The 22,701-nt window shown below is 44.4% G+C and overlaps 2 long non-coding RNA genes across 2 annotated transcripts in view; one reads left to right on the plus strand and one right to left on the minus strand.

The window, feature by feature from the left end:
- LOC142892495 (uncharacterized) overlaps positions 1-951 on the minus strand; it is a 93,271-nt gene extending 92,320 nt beyond the window's left edge. The window contains exon 1 of the long non-coding RNA XR_012927441.1: positions 785-951. This is a non-coding gene — a long non-coding RNA (uncharacterized LOC142892495). The remainder of the gene's footprint in view (positions 1-784) is intronic.
- The window catches only part of LOC142892500 (uncharacterized), a 30,106-nt gene extending 11,345 nt beyond the window's left edge, over positions 1-18,761 (plus strand). Inside the window, exon 3 of the long non-coding RNA XR_012927447.1 lies at positions 18,521-18,761. This is a non-coding gene — a long non-coding RNA (uncharacterized LOC142892500). The remainder of the gene's footprint in view (positions 1-18,520) is intronic.
- Positions 18,762-22,701: the final 3,940 nt, after the last annotated feature.

A 22,701-nucleotide genomic window follows, 5' to 3' on the forward strand; every position in this document is an offset into this window, starting at 1 on the left:
CAAACAGAAAAACAGACAGTAAACACGCCTCCTTATTTGAAATAGCTGCCCTTGCGAGCAAAGGACGACTTTGTTATATGCCGCGGTGTTTGAGGCTTCCTCGCGGCCAAGAGCCACGTCCTCTCGACGAATCAGTATTTCTTCCCTCCTCAAGACTCCTGGGGTTCCCTAGCTTACCGCGCCTCACGCAGGAGCAACTCGATTTGTTTTCTTTACCGAGCGCTTCGCCATTTGCCGTTTGTCGTTTTCGCGAATATGGTTGAACACACTCGCGACGTCGAGGGCATTCCCGGTTCGCCTGCCTCTCCCCAAAAGACGAAAGTAAACATGTATTGAAAAAGCTGTTTTCAAAAACTGTATACACATAAATGTATTTGTACAACACCAATAGTAGCTACTTGTATTCACGGTAAAATGTACCTGACACTGAAGTTCTGTGTCAAAGGAGTTGGCGTGGATGTCCGCTCTGACAGGGAACATCGACGCGGACACGGAGCCAATCCAGTGCCCTGCTCGTCGCTACGTCACCACTAAACTCGCTTCGTCTTGCTCGGACCCTGGGGATTGAGGTACCAAAACAGCGCCCCCTACAACTGTGTAGCGGCCAGTGCAAACACCCTAATACCATACCATGGCGAGGCGAGGTGAGGCAATGAAAACACGCCCTTTCATTCATTATCAAAAAAAAGTGTATGCAAATTGAATTTCCAACAGCAGTGAAGTGAAAATCATGACAACAACAACAAGAGTGATAGAAGTTGTAGAGTGAAGAGGGTGAACTGACCTCAGAGTCTCCAGTTTACAGTCTGGACTCTGCAGAAAACCACTCAGCTCCTTCACTGATGAATCCTTAAGGTGGTTCCAACTCAGGTTCAGCTCTCTGAGGTGGGAGGGGTTGGACTTCAGAGCTGAGAGCAGCCAATCACAGCTGAGCTTTGTCAACCCGCAGTTCTCCAGCCTGAATAAAGAATCAATATTTGATTTCTTCCATGGTGTAAATGTCATATTCAGAGTCATTTCTCCCTGTTGATGATCCAGATGTGCAGCTGTTGGGATCACTGAGTCATTCCCTCAAAGGAGTCATTGTGCCAGTGGGTTGTCAACACAATAACAACAGCAGTGTGTCAGTCAGTGTGCAGCCAATCAGCAGTGAAGATGGAAAATAATCAGTGAGTCCTTTGTGTGCTTGTGGCTGTTTTCAGTCATCAGAGACTCGTTACAAGTCAAACACATTCAAAGGACAAGATGAAGAAATACTGCTGCACTATTAATCTGCCTCTAATATTTCTTCACAGGATCTTCTGCTCAGTCATGTGACCTTCATCACCAATCAACAACTTCCATTGAGCTCCAAAGTGACTGGAGACATTTTCCACACTTTCTTCCACCATCCAAAGTCTTTTCTGGCTGCAGATTGTTGACATGAAAATATCAACAACATCCACTTTGTCTAGATGAGTCTTTAATATCTGCTTCAAAGTCTTCACACTGAGCAGTGTTACACACCAGTTGTCATCTGCTGACACACACTGTCCACCAGTAGAAAGCAGGAACTGACCTGAGAACTTCCAGTCTGCAGTTTGGACTCTGCAGTCCAGCACAGAGCAGCTTCACTCCAGGATCCCTCAGGAAGTTCTCACTCAGGTCCAGCAGTGTGAGGTGGGAGGGGCTGGACTGCAGAGCTGAAGACACCACTGCACAGTGAAGACCTGAGAGTTGAATACTGAATGAAGGAGAGCAGAGAGAGAAGTTGTGGTCGACATGTGAGATTCTAAAGACAGTGAAAGTGAATCAAGACTCATTAATGTCTGATCATCATCATCATCATCATCATCATCATCATCACCATCACCATCATCATGTAAATGGAGGGAAGTCCCGCGGTGGTGCAGCATGTGTTTACATCTGTGGTGTGTGGTGCCGGGACACTGCAGTGGTATGCAAACACTGTTCACCACTGGCACAGTTGATGATCATAAAGTGCCGTCCATTCTATCGGCCCTGGCAGTTTACTGCCATTTTGCTAGTTGCAGTTTACATCCCTCCCACCAACAACAGCAGTGAGAGGAACGCTGCACTCAATGAACTGTACCAGGCCATCAGTGATCAACAGACAGCAAACCCAAAAGCTTTACCATCCTCACTGGAGATTTTAGTCATGCTGACCTCAAGACTGTCCTTCCAAAAGTCCACCAGCATGTTGGATTTCCAACAAGGGGGGACAACGCTTTGTATGTGGAGATGTTCCGAGGGAGGAGCAGGGCTCGTGCTCATGTGCGATCAATTCCACGAGGATTGGGACTCTCAAAGGAAATGGGTGTGCGTTTGTGCGTTCGCAACATTTTGAACATCCAGATTTTTTTGTTTCAGGATGAAATCCATGTACGTTTTTGTAAATGAAGCCCCAGGTGTCTCCACTACAGTGTCCTCAGTGCAGCTTCACACTCCAGTGTGTTCCAGCCACTGAGTGTCAGTGATGTGTTTGTGTGTTCAATGTGTTGATTGTGTTGATTGACTGTGTAGTTCCAGTTTTCATTCATGTAGCCGCTCTTTACGTTTGACGCTCAGGTGTCTTCAATGTCCGTCCGTCATACCAGCACCACTACATCATTCATAAATTGATGAGACATGGGTTCCATTTAACTTGTTTATTTTCCTTCTTGAGTTTTTGGTTCGAGGCAACACAGACAACGTGAGGTCAAAATAATTTTTGGCTCACCAACCACTCCGGCTTGACCCGCTTTCCATCAAACAAACATTTCGGCCATTTTTTTTCTCGACCTAAAATAGCTGCGGGTCACCTTTCAAAATAAAATAACGGCTTCAGCATCAGAATCGGATGGTCTTGGTTCCCTTTCTTGAAGAACTTGGCAGTTGTCAGCCAGAAGGCATCTTGCACTGTACCCCTGACGACGCCATTAACTTCGTCCAGCAGTGTAACGTAGGGCTCTTTCATCAGACGTTGACTGATACATGACTGAACGAATGGCTCGCGGCTTAGCGCATCAGCGACAACGTTCTTAACGCCAGGGACATACTTCAGATCGAAATCGAATGCGGCAAGCTTAGCAACCCATCTTTGTTCACATGCGTCCAAACATGGCTTTGTTAAGATGTAGGACAATGGGCAATGACAATGACCAAACTTGTCACAAATGGCCCATTTTAACGCCAGGAATTCCAACCTGTGCGCTGGATAGTTAATTTGTGATCGGGACAGTGTCTTGCTGGCGAAAGCGACAGGTCGAGCAACAGTCTCACCTGGTGGCACTTGAGACAGGACTGCGCCAATGCCATCAAACGACGCATCAACAGCGAGAACGAAGGGCTCACTGAAGTTGGGGTGGGATAAGGTGACATTGCAAGCTAATTCATTCTTCAGGGTCTGGAACGATTCTTTGCATGCAGCAGTCCAGTCGCTCGCCATAAGCGCTGGTGGAGCAGATGATCGCTTTTTCACCTTCCTGCCTCTCATGGCCTTATGCTGCACCTGCCTTCCAGAGAGGAGTCTGAACAAGGGTTTTGCTTTAGCAGAGCAGTCAGCTATGAAGTAAGTGCTGATAGTAGAAGATTAGGCCCAGGAAAGAATTAATCTTCCTCCAGGAAGGGGTCACACCATCACTCTCCATCAGGTCCGCCTCTCCCACATCCATGATGGCTTTCATCTTGTCAGGGTCCTTCATCACCCTGTCCCCACAAATGACATGTCCCAGGAACCTTACTGACCTCCGCAAGAGATGACACTTCTTGGGGGCCAGTTTGAGTTTGTGACTTTTCAGACGGGAGAACACCATCTCTAGACGCTCAAGCGCCTGCTGTTCAGTTGGGGCAAAGACCATCAGGTCATCAAGATAGCAGAGCAGACTAGTGAAGTTTTCATCCCCGAAGATTGACATCATCATTCGCATGAATGTTGCAGGACTGTTGGACAGACCTTGTGGCATTCTGTTGTACTAGTGGAGGCCAAAAGGTGAAGAGAAAGCTGTGTATTTTTTGTGCTCTTCATGGAGTGGCACATTGTAGAAGCCAGACGTCAAGTCCATGGTGGAGAAGAAGACATTTCCTCCAAGTGCAACCCACCGATCCTGGGGTGCCTTGGGCCAGGCCGTCGAGTCAGACCATGAACAGGACTGTTTGAAGCTGGGGAAGATCTTTGCAGGAGCACCTTCTCCAGCATGTTAATAAGGTGGTTCAGGGCATCAGGGTCAGTGGCCTGTGGCTGCAGTGGGCTCTGTTCTTCAGCAGGTGGTGCAGGTGGCGAGACAGCAGCAAGAGCATTCACTGACACCCTTTCTCTGGAAGTTCTGTTCACTGACATCATTTCAGAATGATATTCGTTCAGAATGTCTTGGACTTCACGAGCAGTCCACTTGTCTATCGTCTTCGACCTGAAGGTCATGGCAAGCTCAGTAGGAGGGCAGTTCTTTATGACCATTCGAGTCACCTCAGTGCTGGGGCTGTCCAGTGACTTTCCTTGCTCCTTCAGACGTTCAATGGCCAAGTCAACAGCGCGGTTCAGTCTAAGCCAGTAGTCAAAGGCATCCTCACCCTTCCCAGGAAGAGTGGTGTAAAAGTCTGCTAATGGGAGTGGTGAACACGGAACAGAATCAAAGTGCTTCCGCAAGAGACCATAAATGGCATCGGGGTTACAGGTGATGTTAATACCACTGTTCCTGGTCCCAAACCTGACAACATCCTTTGCTTTGCCACCAAGATGAACAAGGATCTCCTCCGCTTGTTCCTCAGGTTGCAGATTCCCCCTCTTAATGAAACTCCTCATGAGCTCCTCCCACTCCTGGACGGAAACAGAGTCTGAGTTGTCTCCTCTGAAGCAGGGGGGCTCCTTCAGCTTTCGATGAGGGACATATTGCAAATGGGACACGTCAAAAGCATTTGTGGCAGACACATTGGCATGGCTAGGTCGAGGGGTAGCACTATGTAAAGGGGAACTGGCTAGCATATCAGCATGGGCAGGTGAAGGGGCAGCACTGAGTAAAGGGGTAGTGACAGATGCACTGAGGTGAGAGATAATGTCCTGTGCCACCCGCTGGCTGACCTGTTGAATCAATGCATCACCCATCTGACCTACAATACTAGCAGCAATAACATCAGGGGTAGGTGCAGGGGAACACATGCTGTGCCTGTCCGGGACAGGGGAATGCGTGCCCTGGCTAGCAAGGGCATGAGGGTTTGCATCGGAGTTGGGGGGAGGGATAACACCAGTACTGAGCAAGGGGCGCCCAGGTGTACACTGATTACCCAACACTACACCACCCCCCTGAACAGGACTCTCAAACAGTAAACTTGAAGGATGAATAAAACCCCTCCCTCTGCCAGCACCAAAAGGAGTTACAAAAACATTACCCTGAGGATTACTCATCTTCGACTGATTGTAGTAGACTATAGCTCTATACTTAGCCTGACAGTTTGTGCAATGAATTATATTATATCCTAAAACAAGACTAAATAGCCCATAGTTTAAAAATATGTTCAATAGTAAGTGTTCAGTGGGTCAGATGTCAAATGTGATCTATTTAAAATGTAGAATAGATGAGCTAAATAACACATATATAATACACGTTGATGGGAATTGAACCGTCGCCTCAGTCTTGCAAGTCCAAGATTGTCATAATGTACCACAAACCCAAATCACACTCCCTTTTTTCATCCAAGCTGTTTGAGTAGCGTTAGCACACCGTGATTCCTCATCAACTACAGGCCTACACTTCAAATAATTATGAGAAAAATCCAACGTAAAGAGAGCACTTCCATTAGGAAATAGTCAACATGAAATTTCGTCTTCTACTGACACCTGCTGGTCAAATTGAATAGTTGCAAATATTGTGAAGAAGTTGTCATCTAATTCTAATCCTAAACAATATGGCCATTCCAAGTCAAGTATTAAGACAATTAATCAGGTTTGTACTGCTTGATTGAACACATTCATCCCGTTCCAGTGCACTAAAACCCACTTCCCTTCAGGACCGTGTCAGCGAAGCCAAAACTTCCTTGAGTGACGCTGTTTCCCAGCATGCAATGCGAGCTAGCGATTCACAATACTATTTCATCACAAACATGGATGTAAAAAATAAAAAGGGACGAAAAATGAAACTTCAGGAACACCAACCATTGCAATACAAGCAGAACTGGGCCGAAGTTTTATATTATGTACACCATAATACAGCCTTCTGGTGGACAAGCCATACTATTTAAGCCGTGTCCTCCTATGGCACTTCCGTGGGTGGAAGCTCGTCGTAGAGGTCACGTGCTGGTTGCACGTCACTCCACCGATCACCTCGGGGAAGGTCGTTGCCCTTGCAAGGTACCTGATTCAGGTGAGTATATGGAAAATATGGGTCAATGTGGTCAGTCGTAACAAGAGAAGCTTGCTGGCAAAAATAATACACTACAAGTGGATGTGACACTTTTTTTTTGTTTTGTATGAGCATTTAAAAAAAACAACAACATAATAATAATATGGATTTTGACCATGTATGTTTTGGAGTTCATTGAAAGAGGTTAATGTATATATATATATATACATATATATGTATATATATATATATATATATATATATATATATATATATATATATATATATATATATATATATATATATGTGCGTGTGTGTAACTTTAACTAACTTATCTATTTCTATCCCTCTATCAAACTTACTATCTAGGGATCTATCTACTACTAACTCTCAAAAAACTAACGGACAACCAAGAGCAACAAAACCAACCTACTGCAATTCGTATATTTTAGTGTGTGTGTGTGTGTGTGTGGGGGGGGGGGGGGGGTTAAAATGAGCACAGTGATGGTTCCGCAGCATAAAGTGTATCTTCAGTCGTCGATTGTATGTGTGGGAGTCCCTCAGGTTCAGCCCAGCTGATTTAGTGTTCGGTGAGAGGACCCTTGCGTCTGTTAAGGGGTAAGTGGCTTTCCGATGTTAAGCGAGTAGAGAATAATGTGTTAAATTACGTATTTTTTTTTCCGTGAACGCTTGCATCGTGCTTGTGAAACTGCTCACAAAACTCTTGTCGCCAGCCAGTCTAAAATGAAGTGGCAGTTTGACAAGAAAGCTGTGGCTCGAGTTTTTGAGACAGGCGACCGAGTGTTGGTATTGTTGCCGTTACCCGGTTCCGGTTTGCAGGCTGGTTTTTCTGGTCCGTATGTCGTGGAGCGCAAACTTTCCGATACAGATTATGTAGTGCACACTCCTGATAGAAAACGATCATCCCGCGTCTGCCACGTCAAAATGTTGAAAAGTTACGCCCGGTTCACACAGGACGCGGAAGCGCCGCGAAGCGAAGTGAAGCGCTGCGAATCACCGCGAAGTGAAGCGCTGCGAATCGCTGAGCGCTTCCATTCAGCGCCCATGTTAATCAATCAGTGCGTTTACATGCAGAGCTTAATCGGACTAAGCAATCATTCGGTTTTCTCGTCCAATCGGAGTTCTCACCTTGGTCCCCGTATACATGCAGCTGAGAAATTCAAATTATTGACGGGTCCTCCTCCCAACACTAGGGGGTGGAGTGAGTCTTTTCAGCCGGTCAGCTGCTTTCAGTTGACATATTAAATCTATTATGATATGGAACGATAGTTCATAATGTACGTGTTACTTGCTTTGCAGATAAGGTGTACCCTATTTCTTGTGCTCCTGGTTATTTTAAAAGGCAGACAAGAACGTTGTTTGCTGTTGGAGGGCTACAACAACACTTCGATGCTACGCTTTGTGCCGTCGCTACGGACCCCAAACTCTCGTTCTTGTTGGATTCGGGTTCGGAGCAGACTGGTGGGAGAGTTTGTGTACAGGTTTTGCAAAGGAACGGTGTCTTCAGTTATACACACGCTCATTAAAGTGCAGACCGTGGAGGAAGCTGGTGCCGCTGCACGCCGTTTCCAGCAGAATAACAGCGAAATTACCAAAATAAAAACAAATCAGGAAAACATCTCTTTGCTGTGCTTTTATTTACAAAGTTGAAATTCTTCTAACTTACAAAAAATGTGAACGAAAAGGTAGAAATATAAATACGAAGGAATACATATTTGTTCAGGGGTGCGCAAAGCCGGAGCCCTGCATTTGCTGCGCTACCCTTTTTAAAAAGGTCTCCGTTGCGCGTTATTTTAATATGTCCATCTCTTTTAGAAGAGAAAGCATCGCCCCGGTCTCATCCTCTCTCCAAATGTCAACATTCTTATTCGCGTTTGCCAGGTTGTTTCGCGCCGTCTGTTTTCTTAGACGACGTAGTTGTGCGGTCATGAGTCGCGAGAGCGAGGCGTGGCGCATGCGCACTCGCATTGTCCAGTTAATAGTCCGATTAAGGCGTATACATGGCAGAGAAATTCGAATTCCAATCGCATTATCTGGGTGTCTCAATCGGAGTTCTCCGATTCCAATCGGAGTTCTCAAACTCCAATCATAATCGGAGTAAGGTGTTTACATGCACGTGAGTTCTCCGATCATAATCGGACTAAGGCAATAATTCGATTTTCTCTAGTGCCATGTAAACGCACTGAATGTAGTGGTTCAGACCAGACGCGAACAGGCGAACGGCTCGTGCTATTCATTTCAATGGAAGCGGAAGCGCCGCGCCAACGAATTTCGCGAGCGAGGCTCCAACTGGTTCACACCAGACGCGAACAGCTCCGCGACGGTCGACAAGCGCTTCTGCTCAGCTGCACTCTTTTTTTCACTCCCACTTTTTCACTTCTTTTTTTTTCTTTAAAAAAAAATAAATAAAAAAAATAATTTTCGTCATCGCCCCCCCTCGCCCCGTAGCCAGCTCGCTCCATAGCTCACTTTTGTGCGTGTGTGTGTAAATAAATAGAAACACGCACTCAGGTGTCCATCTCAAGACAAAGACCTCTTTCATAATGATCATTGACCGGCATCTCTAGGATCAAACAGACGTATTTTGATCAAGTCTTTCTCTGTGTGTGTGTGTGTGTGTGTGTTTAATCTCTTTCGCACTCTGATACAATGTACTGACAAATATAACATACAAATATGATATATGATCGAATTTGTCATTGGGTTTTTATTTTGAAATTAGTTTATTTTGAAAATTCACCGGATTTTCTCGTTTTTATTGAGCGACTTCCTGTACTATTGACGAGGATCGCTCGCGGCTCGTGCACGAAATAGAGCAGACGCCGAAACAACAAATGCATGCCGCGAGCCGCGCAACCACCACATTGATTAACGTGGGCGCCGAATGGAAGCGCTCGGCGGCGCTTCGCTTCCACGTCCAGTGAACTGACGTTAAATGCATGGCGCGATCCGCGAGGGGAGCCACGCGCCTGTTCGTGTCTGGTGTGAACTACTACATTGATTAATATGGGCGCCGAATGGAAGAGCTCGGCGCTTTGCGGCGCTTCGTGGCGCTTCCGCGTCCAGTGTGAACTGGGCGTTACGTCGCTTGGAAAAATGTGTCGCCTGAGCCTCCGCCCCCTCCATGCCCATTGGCGGAGGGAGAGCTCATTGAAAAAAAGAAATCGGTGTTCCTTCGGCGCGCCTGGGAAACTCTGAAATTATGAATAACTTAAGCTCGTTTTTGTCCCATTTGCCTGCATCAGCCCGTCATGGTATTGTTAAATTAATTGAGAGCCACCCACTATTGTTTTCTGACCACCCCCGCCGTACGTCAGTTTTGCACCATGACATAGAAGTAGAGGGACATGCCACAAGTAAGCAGCACGCACACAGAGTCAATTCTGGGAAGTTAAGAAAGAAGCTTTGGCTCTCGTTCTGACAATGCCCATCTTGATGTTAATTTGGGGTCAGGTTTTTAAAGACTATAATGCCCTCGTGGTCCTGGATAGGATGCGCAATCAAACCAGCCGTACATGCGGTGGTCTCTGCTCCTGCAAGACTTCAATCTCCAGATTTGCCACAGGAAGGGGGGTTGATAATGTGTTGGCAGATGCGTTATCACGTGTACATGTGGACTAGCTGCGGAATTCTTATTTCAGGGGAACTGAGGTTTTTCTTGTTTAGTTTTGTTTGTAGGTATGTTAATAGGGTTTAGTTCTTAAGAGAGGGGGTGTTATGACCCACAGGTGGGTCTAGGTGCCTCTATCTAAATAACTATTACCAATTTTAAACGTTTAGTTTTTTACTACTACACAAATGTAAAGCCAAACAACATACGCTTACAGAAACTCACACAACAAAATATGAATTAAAATGTGTAAAACAAAAAGAAAAAAAAATCAGCATTCAGATAACAGTTTTGTCCTTTAGTGAAGATTGACAATGAGAAAAACCAAGAGCCTCATCTTTGTGCGGCTGATCCTGTTTCTTCTCTCTGTAAATATCTGCCCTGTTTTGGGCAAGTAATAAGTCTAGACAGGGATGGGGAAGAACCAGAGCAAAGTGGCTGCTGCAGTTCCCCAGGGGGGACAAATTGTGGACGACATGCGGAAAAAATACGGTCCAGATTGTCTTGATATGTTGGATGTTTGGGTTGAAAAGTATGGTTTCCCAGAGGGGGGATCACTGAGTATGGAGGAATTGAGAAACCTCCGGGATAAACTGAATATAGCCGAGGGAAAGGTTACAAAAAAGAAAAACCCAAACAGGTGGGAGATTCAAATCATCAAAGATCATGAAAGGTGTTTTTCATTCTGGAAACCTGAAGCAGAGGTCAGGGACAGGAAACAAGTAAAGAAACGTGTGAACAGCGCTGGGCGCTGGAGCACAGGGGTGACAGAGATAACGGCAGAGGGTGCACACACTCACACACACTCCCCAGAGGAGGGAGAAAAGGAGCCACTCACACACGAGCATTCAAATGCACCAAATCGTCTGTATCCTTCTCTTACAGGCCCGAGGGACCCTCTCCTGGACATGCCTGTCTTCCCTCCTCCCGCCTGCCCTCATCCAACGCTACCACCGTACAACCCTGCGCACTCCAGCACCGACGCCGCAGCGTCGCCGCGTTCATCAGGACTGCCGTCAACCAAACGGCCAGCCTCATCACTGCTTTCAGACAAGGGCTGCTCCCCCAGATCGCCAAAGCAGTTAACAGAAGCTGCTGCGTGGGGATTGAAGATGCCCGGCTGACAGAGGTCCGACGTCATGCAGTGCACGCTGAGAGGCTTCTGCAGGAGGCCAGCGATGCAGAGGACAAGAAGATAAAGCGTGCCTCCCTCACCATGATGAAGCACCTCAGTGACACGGCGAGACGGCCCTACAGGAACAACGACAACCGACGAAGGGCGACTAGCGGAGACAGAGGCGAAAAGGGGGCGTGCCACATCTGCGGCCGAATGGGTCACTGGGCCAGAGAATGCCCTGACAAAGGAAGACACCGCGGGCAGAACCATGCCCACCGCAGCCAAGAGAGTGATCGCGAGGACCGGAAAAGAGGATCCAGAGGGGACCAGGACGTGTTTATGTAGCATAATTGTGGCAAAGCACTGTTCCTGCTTTTGTTGTGGTTTGTGGCGTGTGTGAGAGTGATCAGTGAGCAGGGTGCAGTTACCCACTTCTACCAGTGGAGGTCGTGTTCGCCCCGGGGAATAACGCTAGAGAGGTCTTTCAAGTGGCTCGTGAGACCTATGTGGAGCGAACCGTCGTAGCGGACGTTAACATGTGTGTTGTCTATTGTGCTTCCACAGAAAACCAAAATAAAAGCTTCTAAAGAAACAAAGAAAAACAAAAATAAATGTATCTTCGCAACATTACCACGCTACATTTACGTTTGACTATCTGCTTTAATATAAAACCACAACAAATGTGTTTTATAATTGTCTTTATATAATCTACAAACGTATTTGTATGATCCAGGGAAAATTCCATGTTTGTTTGCGAAACTCATTGGAAGAATGAAGAAAATCTGTTTGATTGTTATTGTCATGAACATGAATCACAAAACATAACACACATTAGATTAATAACAGAAAAGCAAAATGTGACTGATGGTGTATTATTTAGTGTGCTTCAGTTATAATTCTCATAATGACTATTTTGCTGGCTTCACACAATATATATAATTGTCCTGTCTTAGTTAAAAGCCCACTCACCACGACAAGATGCAGGCCAAGAGTGGGAACACAAACACAGACCAGAAACGAACAGGACAAATCCAGACACGACTACAAAAAACACAAACACAAATAACACTAATATCACTTTGACCACTATCTTTTTTCACAAGAACTTTTATTTCTTTACAAATTGAACCTTAGATTGTGTCACAACAAACTAAATAAACCCTTGAAACAGCCAACAAAACATGAAATAACACTTCATCAATATTATAATGAGTATCCTCATAAATGATTTCAAGATAACTTTCAACACTTTCTTACAAATTTTTTTTTACGTCTGCCGTAACGATTTTCAAGTTTTTTTCATGTGAATATTTTAACTGAACAGTCAATGTAAAATCCCTTCATTGTTGCTCTGACCTCTTCATCATGTGTGACCTCTTCATCATTGGTGATCTGTACATCATTTGTGACCTCTACATCTACATCAGACACAGTATGGCTGTCACATGGTTCCTGAATCACGAGAAAACTGTCTTCTTCCAAGATCTCTGACACCTCTTTACATTTTTTAGAATATGTGTGGTCAAAGATTTGATCAAAATCACGTGTGTGTGTGTGGGTGTGTGTGTGACTCACTTACCTTTTGTTTGGTAGCCATGCTCTTACCTGATTTGAAGAAACTAAAAATGGTTGGTACAGCTGTTGAAGTTAGGCACTTTCTCTCACCGCGCAAAATGAAAGATTTCTCCTCAAAGTGAAGAGCACACAGCCTGGAGTTGTCATTGGGTGTCCAGTTTTTTCTTCTCACATTTTCCACCCATTTGTGCAACCTTTTTCTGTCCCCAAAAGGAAAGCTGTAAAAAGCAAAACATTCCAAAAAATTTTTTGTGTAATTTTACTTAAAATTGGGTATGCAAACATATTTAACTCATTTAAGCTTGAACACAATGCAGACAGTTGTGCAGAAAGTTTAGTGTTAGCTAAAATATCGGGCACACAGACGTACTTATTATGTATATATTTCTTTCCATTGTAACAGGTCACTACCAGATCTGCAATCCATTACCTAGAATTGGTTTTCCTTAAACTGATGTACAGGATTAATAATCTGACTTTGATGGGCAAATTTGACAACAGAATAAAATTATGAAGCACTAAAACACAGGACCACAAAACAATTAAATGCATGATGAAATAATGATATGCTTTGTTAAATGAAATAAAATGGCATTTTCAACTGCCCGGACCTGGGACCTTTCTGTGTGGAGTTTGCATGTTCTCCCTATGTCTGCGTGGGTTCTCTCTGGGTTCTCCGGCTTCCTCCCACACTCCAAAAACATGCACGTGAGGTCAATTGAACATTCTAAATTGTCCGTAGGTGTGCATGTGAGTGTGAATGGTTGTTTGTCTCTATGTGGCCCTGCGATGACCTGCTGACTTGTCCAGGGTGTCACCCTGCCTTCGCCCTAAGACAGCTGGGATAGGCTCCAGCAGACCCCCGTGACCCTGAATAGGAATAAGCGGGTATAGAAGATGAATGAATGAAATCTTTATTGAATGAATGACACATTTTATTTCACTCGTGGTTTATGTAATTATTATTTTTTGCTCCATAGCTTTCATGATTCAGCATTACATGTTAAGCGTGATGAATTGCATGAAAAGAGAGAGCACTCACTGATAAATTAACATGGTGTGCTGTTTAATTCCATGAGGACGACAAAATATTTGCAAATTTGTGTTAGCCACACACACACGGACGTACGTACGTAAAAACGTCAGCGGCATAAAAGTTCCTTACAGTCATTTCATTAATCATTCTTACCGAAATAACGTGGGTCCTTTGCACCCTTTGCCTGTTGATCGGGTGACACAGTTAATTGCAGCACAGGTCGGCATTTTCTCGAACACTGTAGAGAAGCCAAAAGTTGACCGGTCGACAGGTGCAAGAGAAAGGGAGGAACTTTCAAGATCGTTGAGTTTTTATTTTTTATTTTTTAGTTCTGATGCAATAAATAGACCAATCATTTCATTACTTTGTCTGCTTTCCAAAGAGAGTTGCTTCAAAGAATTATCATTTATTATTCAGTGGCACATTGCTCACTTGTTTAATACACAAATAATAGTATATTATTATAATAATACTATTTTATTAATATAATAATAATATTCATCATCATCATCATCATCATCATCATCATCATCATCATCAAAATTTCCAAACAACAATCGTCAGTTGTTCCGTAAAAAATACATTCATTTCCAGGTTGAATTTCGTACGGTTCGTGACGGTCTCCACACTGACACAACTGCGCATGCTCTATTATCCCATCAATGCGGAAGTCAAAAAGTTTTTGGGAGCCATGCGCTGGGTGAGCAACTTCATTGAAAGGAATGGGACGCCATCTTGGACTCTGGGGGCTTGCCGCACTGTCACGCAGGTTGTGACGTGGAGGGCCGGCGACGCCGACAGGTATGATGTGAATGATTGACAGCTACCATTCGTTCCCGTTAGCGAGAGGATTAAAAACAAACAGACACCATAATGGCATCAGAAAGGAGTTATCCCAGCGGTGCGGAAAAACGGAAGGAAAAGAAAACCGATCAAGAAAAACTTGCAAAGGGGAAAAGTAAGTTATTTGTTTATGTGGGCTGGAGAGGTGGAGGTGAAACGCTGTTGTCCCCCCCCCAAGTTTGTTTATTTGTCCTGCTAGCCAGCTAGCTAGCGTCGGATAAATGTTAGCTGGCTGGCTAATATTTGTTCGTCATGAATCAGCGTTTTTGTTTGTTTTATGAAAGTTGACCATGTCCTGTCAAGTTGGCCTATCCTGCCATGGGAATGACTGATTGACTCCACACCCGTTTATTCACATTCTAACAGGGAGGGAGGGAGGGCATGTTGTAGTTGTTGTTGTAGTCAGTCCCCTGTTATTGTTCAGTGGAAGTTGTCTCTCACATATTTGACTCTTAATGTTATTTTAGCCTTAACTTAGGATGAATTTACTAAGCTTAGTTTGTATTTTGTAGGCCCTTAATTAGAGATGTGCTACTGTTTTATAATTCAAAGAAATATTTTATGGAAATACTTTATTTGGCATGGTGTTGACTATTTTAGACTGTTGTGGCAGTGGGTCATTTATCTTAGTTTTATTACTTTAACTAGTACAGTGTGTAAAGAAATGCCAAAAACTCTTAAAAGTGACAGTTTTGTAATTGGGTAAAAGCTTTAAAGGGACACTGCAATCATAATGTTTAATTTAAAAACAAATGAATTTTTAATTTTCCTATATTACTGCAACATCACTGTAATAATAAAATAGGAAAATGCGCTTCTGATCTGTTTTGCTTGATGATCTAATGAGCTTTGTCTCTGCAGGAGCAATTCTAAAATATGTTGGCGCTGCAGACATTGAGCCCGAGGGATCTCCCGAACATCCTGACCAGGAAGCTCCAGGACCAACATGTTCCTCAGAACCTCCTTCTGTCCAGGTGAATAATGTGTGTTATTCTTAGTAGCTAAGCTGATAAGTGTGGGACGAAGCTAAGGCAATTAAGCATTATTTTGATTGTTGGTTTGCTTTTTAGTGTTGCACTTGTTGGTTTGTTGGATTTTCTTATTTAAAGTAAGCATTTTTTTTTATGAATACTCAATCTGTTGTATTTATTGACATATAGACGATTCTTTTCCTAGTATTATAGTGTTTTGCTCGCGAGGTGTAATAGATTGTGGAATCTTAGTAGACCTTAGTAGACGCATGCTGCTGAGAGTGGCAGCAATCAGCTCCGATGACCGTGGTGCTTGTAAATAAGGCAAATGCGCCATCTAGTGGGATGCAGCATGTTTATTCGTGTTGGAGCAATGGCAAGTACTACTAACAAAACAAAAGATGCACAGGGTAAAAAAAATAATCATAAACTCAAGCCCAACAAAGATAACAGATGGGCATAACTGTACATAGTAATGATTACTAGTACTTCCAACATTTGTATATTTTACTTTCAACTCGAATTTCAACTATTCATCCCCTTTTTTCAGCAGCCATTAACACTAATAAATTAAATTAAATCAAAACAATAAATTAAAGCTGCAAGCAGCGTTTGCGGGACTGAGCCGCCGTGGCCGACGCGATGCCCGATGACCCCCGATGACGCCTGACCCCTGTCCACGCCCGCAATTGACCCCCGTCCTCTGCCGACGCCCGGTGACATCTGCTGAAAGAAGTCTATGCAAATGATGCAGATTTCTCACCTCCATTTTTTTTTTTGGAGGATGCTGTCAAATGTAAAATATTGGCCTTGATGAGACAAACACGTAGGTGTTTGAATGACGTCTGTAGCACTTTTCTAAAGGAAACTGCAGGCATTTGTGTGTTGACAAAGAGGGAGAAGAGGTCTAATCATCACATGCCTGTGTATGCAAATGATGCATATTTTTGACCTGCATTTTTTTTTAAGTGGCTGTCAAATGTAAAATATAGGTCTTGATGAGACAAACACGTGGATGTTTGAATGATGTCTGTAGCACTTTTGTAAAGGAAACTGCAGCCATTTACAGTATAGTGTGTGTGTGTGTGTGGAAGCAGGGATGTGCAATACCACTATTTTTCCTTTCGATACGATACCAGGTGATACCAAGGCTAGTATCCCGATACCAATACAGATACCGATACTTTTAGACGTCCAACTTGTGTATATGAAAATGATGACTTTTACAACGAAAACTCGTGAATGTTATTATAAAAAATGTATTTTATACCTATGTATAAGAATTAAACAAGCTGCCAAATATCAGACTTTGTTTTAATTTTAATCAGAGAAATCAAATCAACAGGTCAACTGAAAATCTGAGCAAATCTCTCTCAAAAAAGAGAAAATAAGAACAGCTGCTCTCAATTCAATATAATTCTTTTTGGACCAGACAGAGTGGTCTTCAGGTTAGAACTTGACAGAATATGTCTGTCTCTTTGGGAGTCATCTATGAAAAATTTAAATTTAAATGTAAAAGGAAGTCTTTTTATGGGAAGTATAACTCACATACCACCACAAATAGACTAAACAGCAACAGTTTTACTTGAAATGTGCCATTTAAGTAATTTAATTATTATGCTTTTCCAACTTAAAAGTGACACTGAATTGTGTTAAGATGATGGCAGGAATGTGAGTTAAATTAACAAATACATATTGTGCTGGGAGGAAACATTTTTATCTAACTAAATAAATAAAATATGTTTTAATGAAAAATTGACAAACATTCTGGTATTTTATGTCAATTTATCTTATCTACGTCTATATGCCTGTGATGGTGGGCACTGGGATGTATTTTCACTCCACCTGGATATTGCCTTTCTCTCTGCAGTGCTGGTTGGAAATTGCGCTCACGTTGACGGGGGGGGGGGGACGCACGCTATCGCTGTCGCGCTACGCTAACGTGTCGGCAAAGTTAACGTGCCAAGTTTCATTGCAAGGGGGGGGGGGGGGGCTGGACTCCAAGATGCTCCTGCTGATCACTGCTATGCTGGAGATGTGGGCTGTGATGTCTGCACTGGGAGGAAACTGAAGGCCCTCAAGTCCTGTCTGGTCTGTCGGGCCTCCTACTGTGACTCTCACCTCCAGCCTCATCGTGATGCTGCTCCCCTACAGAGACACAAGCTGGTGGAACCCAGCCAGCAGCTCCAGGAGAACATCTGCCCTCGTCATGATGAGGTGATGAAGATGTTCTGCCGCACTGATCAGAAGATCATCTGTGCTTTATGCTGTATGGATGAACATAAAGGTCATCAGACAGTGTCAGCAGCAGTACAGAGGCCTGGGAGGCAGAGAGAGCTGGAGGAGACCAGGCAGAAGATCCAGCAGAAGATCCAGCACACAGAGGAAGACCTGAAGGGGGTGGAGTCCATCAACGGCTCTGCTGATAAAGCAGTGAAGGACAGCGAGAAGATCCTCACCCAGATGATCCGTCTGCTGGAGAAAAGACGCTCTGAGGTGCAGCAGCAGGTCAGATCCACACAGGGGGCAGCAGTGAGTGGAGTCAAAGAGCTTGAGAAGAAGCTGGAGCAGGAGATGATGGAGCTGAAGAGGAGAGACGCTGAGCTGGAGAAGATCTCACACACACTGGACCACAGCCAGTTTCTCCACAGGTTCTCCTCACTGCCAGCACTCAGTCCGTCTCCAGACTCCTCCAGCCTGGAGATCCGTCCTCTGAGATACTTTGAGGACGTGGCAGCAGCTGTGACCAAGCTGAGAGATGAAATACAGCAAGTTCTGCACAGCGCTCAAACGTCTGTTATTATCTGAGGAGAACAGAAAAGTGACATTCATGGAGGAAGTTCAGTCTTATTGAGATCATCCAGACAGATTCACTGACAAGAAGCAGGTCCTGAGTAGAGAAGGTGTGACTGGACGATGTTACTGGGAGGTTGAGTGGAGAAGGGGGAGGGACTTCTGTGGTTTATTTTAGGGGGTTGGTGTAGCAGTGGCCTACAGGAACATCGGCAGAGCAGGAAGGTCAGAGGAAAGTAGATTTGGATTCAATTGCTGTGTCTCAATTCAGGTTCTGCATCCTTGAAGTGCGCATTTTGAAAGGAAGTTGCGTCATCGCACTGCGCGAAGGCTTGTCCCAATTCCCGAGGGTGTTTAGGACGCTCAAAATGCGCACTCGTAAATACGCACTCGTTTTAGCCGATTCCAAGGATACACCACTACTATCCTTCGCGTACTTGGGTATCCCATGATGCTTTGCGTGCTGCTGCAAACCATCGTGGGATCCTGGGAAGTCAGCTGAAATTAGCGGCATGTACTGGTTAAGGCACGACATATAAATCTAAATATTGACGTTTCACATAAAGTATCCAGTTTTTAACGTAGGATTTTATTTATTTGAACATTCAACGGCATCGTTAGATGGCAAACCAATGGTTAGCGTGATACTATAAAAACGTCACTTCCGGGGTTGGCCAGCAGGAGGGAACGGCGGTGACGAAACGAGGAAATACGCCGAAGGCTAGACCGCCCCGAGTGGTTACCGGGGAGGCGGGGTTTGGTCCGTCCTTCTAGGCTGGGAACTCTAAGAACGCTTCCTTCAGACGGAGGACACTCGGTCTCAAGGGTGCAGAACCTGAATTGAGACACAGCAAATGACAAATCCTGGAGTTTATATTGTTACCCAGGTGAATATTGGTTTCGTCACAACAACATCAGTACTCGTGTCTCAGGTCCTCGGTCCTCCAGAGTGGGAGTGTACCTGGACCACAGAGCAGGTCTTCTGTCCTTCTACAGCGTCTCTGGAACCATGGAGCTCCTCCACAGAGTCCAGACCTCCTTCACTCAGCCGCTACATGTTGGACTTTATGTTCCTTCAGGTTCTTCAGCTGAGTTGATGAAAGTGTGACTGAAGTCGTCAGAGAGACTCTGAGCTGAATTCTCACCTTTGATTCTTCTTCTGTCTTCACGTTTGTTACCCAGTGTCTCCGGCTGTCAATCACAGGGTGGGCGGGGCCTGTACGCCACTTCCTGTTGGTGCTCCTGGTGACTGTTGTCCACCTGCTGGATGTTTGTTCCCTCTAAGCTGCTTGCTTGCGCAATCGCGCACTACTTGCACATTCTCAGCGCACAAGGAAATCTATGTAGCACATAAAATAAAATTCAACAGAAACGTATTAATTAATAATTTTAGAGCTTTTATTAGGCGGCGCACCGCTACGCCTTCGGAATGATGTTTTTTTTTTTCTTCCAGCTGCACCGTATGAGTCCAAAAGGCAGAGAAAGTTTCCAGGCTGCAGCACCGCGCTGACATAGATTGCGTAACAAAGTGAAGAGGTGCCACTCCGCTCTATTTTCACTGGCTAACTGCAGCACACTGGCTTAACTTGTCTATTCAGAGAAGAGCTATCACTTCGGCTTATTTTTCAATCTATCACGCGCATGCCACTGCACATTGACGCAACATGACCCTCAGCCAGGCCAAAGCAGGACTCTTCCTATGGTTAAAGCAGGACTCTCACATATAACACACTCCACATCTCATCAACAACAAGATTTTGCTCTTTTTCATTTGAAGTGGGCCAAATCACTTCTATTCAAAGTAAACTCAAATTGCTGCTGGAATTTGATTTTTTTAATAAGCCATGTAACTTGCTATGATCCAAGGTTTTGAACAGGTGTGATACTGGTGTGTGGCCACAGCGTGCACATCTGATGTTGCCCACAGTGGTCCTCAGTGTGCTCAAGGAGCTTGTCTGGATGCCCAGACACATGGAAAATTAGAGGGAGCATTGATCATAACACCCATGATCATGTGAATTCATATATAGGGATTATATAATTCTATAATATGTTATATATTATGTTGCCTGACAGCGCCACCTGGGGAGTTGCACCGCAGGAAATAGACTATAATAAAAATTCCTCGGGCTACACAGGTTCGTTACGCTTTGAGATTTGAGAGGATGAGACGGACTTCCAAAGAAACAGCTTTATTCAATCACAATTTAAAATAGTTGACTCTTTTTTAAACACACCAAGGAAAATCTTTTTTTTAAAAAAAACAATAAGACCAGGTTTAGCTGCCTGAGTGAGTGTCAAAAAAAATAAGTACTATACCAAAAAGATTGTTCAACATCATAAGAAAATAAGGGGAGCAGGGCTGGACGTAGCCGAGCGGAAAGGCTAAAGAAAAAACAAAGAAAAACTGAAAAAAGGGAATAAACAAAGCAAAGGGAATCACTACAAAGCAAAATTTCCCTCGTGCTGTGCAAAATAAAGCAAAGTGAAGGGGAACCACCGACGCAGTCTGCCGCACGCTACGCCAACTCCTGTCCAAAAGAAAAGAGAACACAATGAATACACTAATACATTGAGACACTCAGGCAAGCGTTAAATAGTTCAAACAAAAGAAAATTTTTCTTTAGTCTTCACACACACACAAAACAAAAGGTAACGATCACTGGGGAACAAAATAGTAATGAACTAAAAAGGAAATCAAACTACTCAATAGAAAACCCAAAGTTTCACCAAAATTTTACCAAGAAAACAAAAGCAACCAAAGAAAGTGGTGACGCCAACAACAAAAACAGACAAACTCAGTTGTCTACACCAAATAAACCACAACCAAAGGAGGGGGGGGGGGGTTAAACATTCAGCAATGAATGCCCATTGCCCACCTCTGGGATTGCGAGCCGAAATGCCAAGAACTGCGGAGGACAGAGTTCTCAGCGTGGACACTGGGGTTGCCGGGGCGACGGAGTGGAGACAAAGTCAAGTGCGTCCCGTCTCAGTTCATTACGGGACAGCTTTTTTAGTTGCCAAATACGGGACAATCGCGTATTTGAGCACGGAAACGACGCAAAGTCACAAACACAAATACAAGTTTAAAACGGTACAAAAAGAGGATCGTGGTGCAAACGCAAAAAAACAAAAAACAAAAAAACAACACGCTGCAGGACATAAAAACATTCACTTCATCAGAGGAGCGATGCAAAGCAAGAAAACACATGCAAAAGAAAAAACGCTGCATAACGCATTCCCTACACCGGAAGTAGAGTTGCTCCACGAGGAGCGCTCCCCTACAGCGAAGAACAGTCCCGACACTTCCAGTGAGAGTCGCCGCCTCCTACAGTTTCAACACCGGGACATCTCGCGGGGGTGGAGGACCTCCACCTGAATGTGGAAGTGGGTGTGTTTCCACAAAATATGTGTCTTCATGGTATTTAGCTTTTTAATGAAAGGACTCTTAAAACACTGACAAATAAATGCAATATAGCTATTTTATCACTTACTGTAAATGTACAGGTAGGAGACATTTCCTGCTTGGCATTGCTGCCTGTCGCACTTCTTTCGGTGCCCACGGGTCAGCTGCAGGGTCATCAACCATGAACTACCATTCATTGACGTTTCGCCCCTTGTGGCGGGACAGTGACAGGGACGTATGCCTCGTTGATTCTGTGGTTGTTGATGGGGTGAGGCGTTTTTCCCCCAACTCCTGTCCTTGTTTCGTTCTTTCTTTTATACAGTCAGGCAATCTTTGTAGATACACTACTTTTATTGTATGGCCGCTAGTTATAACAGTGCTCATCAGGTAAAACACCCGGAAGCCAACGTCATCAACTCGCACCAGATGTCTCTGCATATTGCATGGAACTTGGCTGCCATCTAGTGGTTAACTTTCGTAACATCTCCTTTAACATATGGAAAGAAAGCAGTTGAAAATGGACAATAGTGACCGGATGAGAGTTACGTGGCCAGCAACAACAATAGCTGGCTACAGGTTAAACAGAAATGACTAGTTCACTCTCCTAAACATTAGAAAAAAATGAACAGTCCACATGAACAAAGTGGCACAGAAATAAACAAGAGATGACATTCCTTCTTCAGAAAGTTTAAACAACAAAGTCTTTGCGGTACCTCTCAGGAGGTTTTATGTTGGATCTGGTTCTGGTCTGCTTGAGGCCTAAATGTCCAGATTGGGGGACACTTGGCACATCAGTCAACACTGGAGCCCGTTCTAGTTCTGAAGCCCCTTCCCTCCTGTCACCAACTATGTGCTCGAGTCTGCTGTCTGTTTGACTATTGTCCCAGTCATCTTCCACCAGGGGACTATCAGATTGCATGATGAGAGTTTCATCCACCGGTCGAATGTGCCTCCTGTTGCGCCTGTATACCTTGTCCTGTACAACCACTTCATATGACCTGTCACGCAATTGGTT

This window comes from Nelusetta ayraudi, unplaced genomic scaffold (assembly GCF_046127955.1).
Source record: "Nelusetta ayraudi isolate G7.1 ecotype Tasmania unplaced genomic scaffold, CSIRO-AGI_Nayr_v1 ptg000034l, whole genome shotgun sequence".
NCBI classification, from domain to species: Eukaryota; Metazoa; Chordata; class Actinopteri; order Tetraodontiformes; family Monacanthidae; genus Nelusetta; species Nelusetta ayraudi.